Source organism: Mesocricetus auratus, unplaced genomic scaffold, assembly GCF_017639785.1.
Source record: "Mesocricetus auratus isolate SY011 unplaced genomic scaffold, BCM_Maur_2.0 contig_13072_pilon_obj, whole genome shotgun sequence".
Taxonomy (NCBI): Eukaryota; Metazoa; Chordata; class Mammalia; order Rodentia; family Cricetidae; genus Mesocricetus; species Mesocricetus auratus.
The window spans coordinates 524-8638 of record NW_024433506.1 but is presented as its reverse complement, the minus strand read 5'-3'; the positions used below and the strand labels follow the sequence as shown (position 1 = coordinate 8638).

Below are 8115 nucleotides of genomic sequence, written 5' to 3'. Positions count from 1 at the left end.
TTGTACTGTTTGCATTGTTTCTTGCAATTTTCGGTGTATCTTTTCATCCATTTGTTGCCTTTTATGAATTTTTTGGTTTGTTCTGTCTTCCATTTCTTTCATTTTTTGGTTTCCTTTCTCTCCCATCTCTTGTACTTTTTTGGTTTGCTTTTACTTCCATTTCTTGCATTTCTTGGTTTTCTTTTTTCTTCCAGTTCTTGTACATAACAGAGAGACCCTATTTAAATGAGGGGGAGAGAGAGACAGAGACAGAGAGAGTCAATTCATTACCGGAGTGTCTAGTTGCTTACAGGAAAACAGCCATGAGGGCCAAAACAACACTCAAGGTGTATCCAGAGTGCTAAGGAAAGTGATTATAAGATCAGGTTAACATGTAAACACTCCACCATAAGGTGGGGCTTCCAGCTCTGTAATATAAAGGCTTTTCAACTGCAAGTTGTGTTCAGTTCAGAGGCACTTGGAGGTGTGCAGAGAGCTGAGAAGACAAAGACACAGCATTCCTGAAGCAAAGGACAGACTTTCCTGCAATGTTGATGAGACCAGAGGATTTGGACATGAATTGAAACCCTGAGTGTATGACTTTATATTTTTTTCTAATTCAAAGATTCTCAAATAGTTCTATGGGGCATAGTTAATAAACAGGATGTCATTATTTTCAGTTTCCTCTTAAGCTACAGAGTTTTAGTCTATCATGACTTTAAACTTTAAAATTAATGTGATTTTTCCATCTATTTTATGTTCCTTGTGAACCTAAATATTGAATGTATGGAGGTATCATGTCATTCTATATTTTGCTTGGGATCTAAACTTAATGTACAGTATAGAATTTAAAAAAATGGTATGTATATAAAGGCTTCTACAGTATGAGAAACTACAGTCTTGAGCCTCAAATATATTTTGAAGCTTTTTGGGTGGGGGATTTGTTTTGTTTGTTTTGTTTTGTTTTTTTGAGACAGGTTTCTCTGTGTAACAGCTTGGTTGTCCTGGAACTGGCTTTATAGACCAGGCTGGTTTCAAACTCAGAGAGATTCACCTGCCTCAGCCTACTCCGTGCTGGAAATATAGTTGTGCACTACCACCACTTAGGTATTTTTAAAGCTTTTTAAAAAATAATATGTTATTAGTTTATTATGGCACATTCATTTAGTAACATTATATATTTAAGGAACTCCTAGTGGCAGGGTCTAGGCTATTAATAGCTTGCCTAGTACATGTTTTTTTTTATCCCTAGCAGTAAGAGAATAATCAAAAAGCTAACTAAAACCACTCAGCTTTTTTATTTAAATTAGAAACAAGCTTTCTTCACATGTCAATCCCAGCTCTGGCTCCCTTCCCCCTCCCCTGTGTGCCTACCCATCCCAACAGCCTCCTACCCAGTCCCCACTACTTTCACTATAGTACGTGAGGCCCTCCATGGGGGAATCTGCAGGATGTGTCCTTTCATCCAGGGCAGGGCCTGGGCCCTCTCTCATGTGTCCAGGATGGGATAGCACCCCTCAATGTGGGATGTGCACACAAATTCCATTGGTATGCTAGGGATAAATACTGACTTACTGCCCAAGGCCCCATAGATTGTTGAGGCCTCCTCACTGACACCCAAAATCAGGGCATCCTGATCAGTCCCATGCTGGCCTCTCAGTCTGGGGTCAAAAAGCTCCCCTTCTTCAGGTCAGCTGTCACTGTGGGTTTCACCAGCTCAGTCTTAATCCTTTGCTCATCACTCCACCCTCTCTGCCACTGGGTTCCAAGAGTTCAGTCCTTGGAAACCACTCAGTTTTTTTTGGTTCTACTTGGGAGCTTCAGAAAGGAGGATCCTGAAAGGGAAGCAAGCCTGTGCTTGATAATGTTGATTTTGACTCAATTTTAAAGAGTTGAAGGTGCTGGGCGTTGGTGGTGCATGCCTTTAATCCCAGCACTTGGGAGGCAGAGGCAGGCAGATCTCTATGAGTTCGAGGCCAGCCTGGTCTACAAGAGCTAGTTCCAGGACAGCCTCCAAAGCCACAGAGAAACCTTGTCTCAAAAACCAAAAAAAAAAAAGTTGAAGGTATGATTCAACTAATCTTATAATCAGTGTTCTTTTCAGAGAAATTTTAAATGATGGATGGATATATCATTTTTATGTTATCACACTTAAAAATAATTCTCAGTGTTATTCTCAAGTATTTGGAAGTTTACTCTCAAGATGTATCCTTCGAGAGAATTAGCCTCTCCCAAGGATGAGCCAGAGCACTTAGCTCTGAAACCATATGTGCACAAAAAACAACAAACAGCTCAGCAGATTGCGTATAATTTGGCTTATGTAAGGTTGTAAGGTTCAGAGAACATTTTTGATAAAATTATGAGAATATTCAGAGTGATCTGTTGAGCCACATTCCAGAGAAAGGACAATATTGGTGTGAGAATAGCAACCCTCATAGAAGTTGCTATGTGTGCAAGTTTAGGTTCCAGATATTTTAAAGAATGCTTATGAGACAGGCAATATCTTTACTGAGGCTTGTGTGTGTGTAGAAAGAGTAGCCAAATAAAAGTGCAAATGTGATCATGACAAGCTTGTTTGAAACCAATGGAAGAGATTCAACTCTGACTTCCAGTGCAAAGTCCTAGAGAACTATGTAAATCCATCATTTATTATAGATACATGTCCAAACCATAAGAATGCCACAGTTGGATGTCTAGGGAGTTCAGTGTCTTGTCTCCTGTTTTCCTCTCATTTGCATGTAAGTGATGAACATCTTGGCTCTATCCAGTGAGCAGCCGCACTTAGGGGCTCTGCATTGGGGAAGTCCTTTTCTTTTTTGTCATTCTGTTCTTGTCTTTTTATCCCATTTCCCACCAGGATTTCTCTCTCTCTCTCTCTCTCTCTCTCTCTCTCTCTCTCTCTCTCTCTCTCTCTCTGTGTGTGTGCAATTAAGCTTCTTTTGCCTGTTGCTTATTTCACACACACACACACACACACACACACACACACACACACACGAGTATCATCACCTTATAGCCCTGGTTGTCCTAGAATTTGATATATACACCGGGCTGCCCCTGAATTTACAGAAACATATCTCCCTGGTTCTGGGGAATAAAGCAGTATATCACCATGGCCCAGTTCATTCCCTCATTTTTCAGGTAAGCTCTGGTCATATTTGGAAAAGGAGGCTGAAGCATATATTACATGTAAGGCAAAAAACCCTGTATTTCAAAAGGATGCATTATCTGTTTACCTTGTTAATAGTAAATTAATTGTGTAGGAAACATGTTGCAAGTGATACCTGATTTGTTTTTGCAAATCCCAATACTGAAGCTTAGCATTCTTTTTATTTCTCCTCAGAAATACAGATACACACAAACTGTGGAATTCAGAAACTATCTACTAAGTTGTGTGTGTTTGTCTAAGCAGTTTGAGCTACCGTTGAGGTGTTTGCAAACAGATACTATTGGTGGGCACAAAACCTATGCTAGTAATGGCATCATTTGATAAACAAAATCACTGGTCCGAAAGAGACATTCTGAAGTTACTGGAATTCATGAAAAACAATATCCCCTCAGACGACTCCCAAGCGTTCAAAAAGACCCAGGAAGATCTAGACTGGGACAAAGTGGCTCTTAAACATTTTTCGGGAAAAATGTGCAAAGAAAAGTGTATGCAGATTTCTCATAATTTGAGGAAGTACCGCACACTGTCAGAATTAATTCTGGAAGCCTCTGAACTTACTAAAGAACCTCGCAAAAGTAAGAGAGTGAAGAAACATCCTGACTTCCCCAAAAGACCCCTGACTGCCTATCTGTGCTTTTACAAGGAGCAGCGGGCCAAGTACTGTCAGATGTATCCTAAGTACAACAACCTACAGCTGACCAAAATCCTGGCTGAGAAATACAACAAGCTGCCAGAAGGGATCAAGGAGAATTATATTCAGGCCTTCCAGAAGGAGAAACAAGAATTTAAGGAAAAACTAACTAAATTCAGGGAAAATCACCGTGGTGCAGAGCATTCTAAGCAATCTGTGGTGACCAGGAACCACCAAACCGAAGTCCCTAAGAAAATACAGGGAGACAGGAAAATCGTAAAGTCCCCTCTAAAAAAGGAATCTCCCAAAACATTTCCCGCAGTGATGAAATTTCAGGGAGAACCCAAGTAAACCCCTATGAATGCATATCACAAATTTCACCAAGATTCGTGGTCAAGTCTGGAGCTGTGCCATCTACCCCTTAGGAAGCGCTGGGTTGAAATTAGCAGACTATGGCAGCGAGTACCAGAGAGCCTGAAAGAACGTTATGCCCTTCAGGCTGAAGAGCTACAGAAACAATACTGGGTGAAGATGGACCTCTGGCTCAAGGGGTTGTCACCAGAGGAGTATGATGCATACAAAGAGGCAAGGGCCACCTGTGGGAAGCGAAAGAACTTTGCCAAGTCTGGAGGTCCAAGCCCCAAATGTCAACCAACGCATCAGGAGTCCAACTCAGCAAAGGAGCTGCAAGTCAGGCCTGGAAAAATGCAAGGACCGCCGGCTCCTAGAGCAGATTCCCCAAAGACTATTCAGGGCCACGATGGTGGCTCCCAGGCATCCGGGCAGAATATGAATACGATGGAAGATGGCAAAGAGGAAGACTCCAGCAGCTCCTCAGACTCTAGCAGTACAGACCAAGGTGGAGATGACTGACTGACTGACATGGCCCTTAGCGGGATGCTCAGATTTAGACTCCATCTTCGTCACATTCGTATCCTAAGTTATCGTTTAAAACCCAGAGCATGCCTGAAAGAAGGGGACCTGTCTTCTCTGTGCTGTTGTATTCCCTTGTTTTCTCCTCCTGAATCCCTCCTTTGCTTACTAAATACAAAGGAGTACAGTCTGAGGAGAAGGGAATTTGCCATAGTATTGCCTTCATCAGGTCCATAGGCTTAGGAAGACCCACTTGAGACAGCACCTAGAAGCTATTTACATTTATTCGAACAAACTATAAAACCAGTTTTATAAAGTTAGGCCCTGTGTATACAAGTGGTACCAGTGAATTCTAGAAAGGGTCTCTTAGGCCTTGCTGTTTCAAACAGTGAATCTCACCTCCAATATTCAGGATAAGTAGAAACACAGATAGATACAGATACTCTGTCCTCTTGCAATACTTAATGTTTTTAAAACATTCATCAGCACCACAGTACTGTAATTATGCTGCTTAGTGGCATTTTAAATAAATTTAATGTTGCTTATCATTTTGCTTCTGAACAGTCTATGCTCTTTTCATGAATATTGTCTTTGTAGAAATTGTTTAAAACCATGGAAATTTATTTGTACATAAATATTTATTTTATTTATTTTGACTCACACATAAATTGTAAAACTTGTCCATATTAATAGAGTACTGGGATATTTTTATAAATATTTATACTGTATAATATTTAAATCTGGTTAAATATGTGCATCTCTCCAAATATTTGTCATTTATCTAATGAAAAATTTGCCAAAATAATTCCATTTTACATTTACAGTGCATTATCATTCTAATCTTAGTGAATAACTGTTTATGTGTTATTACAAGAAAAAATATTGTTGTGCACATTTTGTAACATTTACAATTTTGTACCTCTCTCTGATTTGCTTATGTATGCTTTTAAAGATGTTAGATCAAGCCAGGTGGTGGTGGGGCACACTTTTGATTTCATCATTCAGGAGGCAGAGGCAGTCAGATCTCTGAGAGTTTGAGACCCTTGTCTACAAGAGACAGTACCAGGACAGCCTCCAAAGCCACAGAGAAACTCTGTCTTGAAAAAAACCAACAAAAAGATGTTGGATCAAATGCAACAATATTAAAATATAGTAGTGATAAATTGGTCTTTTAAAAAAACTTAGCTAAAACTTACGGGATTTGCTGCCATGAAACTCTGTTGATACATGAATTTGAATTAACAAGTAGCATGTTGCCAGATGTGGATATTTACTAATACAAATAAACAACTTTAATGAATGATGTTTATTAATTTTCTTATCTTTAATCATGTAGTCATGGAATTTTTTATTATCATTTATTCTTAAGTTTAAATTTAGACTAGAAACAAGGTTGCTTCACAAGTCAGTTCCAGTTCTCTCTCCATTTCCCTCCCCTCCTCCTGTGCCCTCCCCCAACCCTCCCAATATCCCCTCATTTCCCCAGGGAGGGTGAGGCCCTCCATGGGGGTGTCCACAGTCTGTCATTTCATCCAGGGCAGGGCCCAGACCCTCCCCCAAGAGTTCAGGGTAAGAGTGCATCTCACATTGTTGGATGGGAGTCCAAAGTCCTTGTGTATACTCGGGATGAATACTGATCTACTGCCCAAGGCTCAATAGATTACCTAGGCCTCCTCACTGACACCCCCATTCAGGGGTTCTTGATCAGTCCCATGCTGGATTCACAGGCATCAGCCTGGGATTCAAGAGTTAACCTTTGTCAGGTCAGCTGTTTCTGGGGGTTAAACCAGCCCAGTCTTAATCCCTTTGGTCATCAGTCCTCCCTCTCTGTTACTGGCTTTCTTGAGTTCAGCTCAGTGCTTAGCCGTGGGAGTCTGCCTCTTCTTCCATCAGCCACTGAATGAAGGTTCTGTTTCCCAGACTCTCTGGCCATGGGATTGTAGGCTGGCACTCCCAGATCTATGTCTAAAATCCATATATGAGAGAGTACATGCCATGTTTCTCTTTTTGTGACTGGGTTACCTCGCTCAGGATGGTTTCTTCTAGTGTCATCCGTTTGCCTGCAAATCTCAGGATTCCATTGTTTTTTCTGCTGAATAGTACTCAATTATGTAAATGTACCACATTTTCTCTACCCACTTTTCGATTGAGGGGCATCTAGATTGTTTCCAAGTTCTGGCTATTACAAATAATGCTGCTATGAACATGGTGGAAAGGACATCCTTGTTGTATGAATGGGCATCTTTTGGATATATGCCTAAAATTAGAGTTGCTGGGTCTTGTGGTAGGTTTATTCCCATTTTTCTGAGGAATCTACATACTGATTTCCAAAGTGGTTGAACCAGATACCACTCCCACCAACAATGGAGGAGTGTTCCCCTTTACCACATCCTCTCCAGCATAAATTATCGTTGGTGTTTTTGATTTTAGCCATTCTGACAGGAGTGAGATGGTATCTCAGAGTTGTTTTGATTTGCATTTCCCGGATGGCTAAGGATGTTGAGCACTTTCTCAAGTGCCTCTCAGCCATTTTAGACTCCTTTATTGAAAATTCTCTATTTAGTTCTGCAGCCCACTTTTTAATTGGATCCTTTAGTGTTTTGGAGACTTGCTTCTTGAGTTCTTTGTAAATTTTGGAGATCAACCCTCTGTCAGATGTGGGGTTAGTGAATATTTTTTCCCATTCTGTGGGCTGCCTTTTTGTCTTGCTGACTGTGTCCTTTGCCTTACAGAAGCTTCTCAGTTTCAGGAGGTCCCATTTATTAATTGTTGATCTCACTGTCTGTGCTACTGGTGTTATGTTCAGGAAGCTGTCTCCTGTACCAATTCGTTCAAGGGTACCACCCACTTTCTCTTCTAAGAGGTTCAGTGTGGCTGGATTTATGTTGAGGTCTTTGATCCATTTGGACTTAAGTTTTGTGCATGGCGATAAACATGGATCGATCCGCATTCTTCTACATGCCAGCCTCCAGTTATGCCAGCACCAATTGTTGAAGATGCTTTCTTTATTCCATTGTATATTTTTTGATTCTTGGTCAAAGATCTGATGTTCATAGCTGTGTGGGTTAATATGAGAGTTTTCCATTCGATTCCATTGGTCTACCTGTGTATTTTTGTGCCAAAACCACACTGTTTTCAGGACTATAGCTCTATAATAGAGCTTGAAATCAGGGATGATGATGCCTCCTGACGTTGCCTTGTTGAACAGGGTTGTTTTGGCTATCCTGGGTCTTTTGTTTTTCCATACAAAATTGATTATTGTTCTTTCAAGGTCTGTGAAGAATTGTGCTGGGATTTTAATGGGGATTGCATTGAATCTGTAGATTGCATTTGGCAGGATTGCCATTTTTACTACATTGATCCTAACTATCCAAGAGCATGCGAGATCTTTCCATTTTCTGAGAGCTTCTTTAATTTCTTTCTTTAACGATTCAAAGTTCTTGTGATACAGGTCTTTCACTTG

The 8115-nt window shown here is 40.6% G+C and overlaps 1 pseudogene; it reads left to right on the top strand.

The window, feature by feature from the left end:
• The first annotated feature begins 3455 nt into the window (after window positions 1–3455).
• Window positions 3456–4911, top strand: LOC121138483 (annotated as a pseudogene).
• The last annotated feature ends 3204 nt before the right edge of the window (window positions 4912–8115 follow it).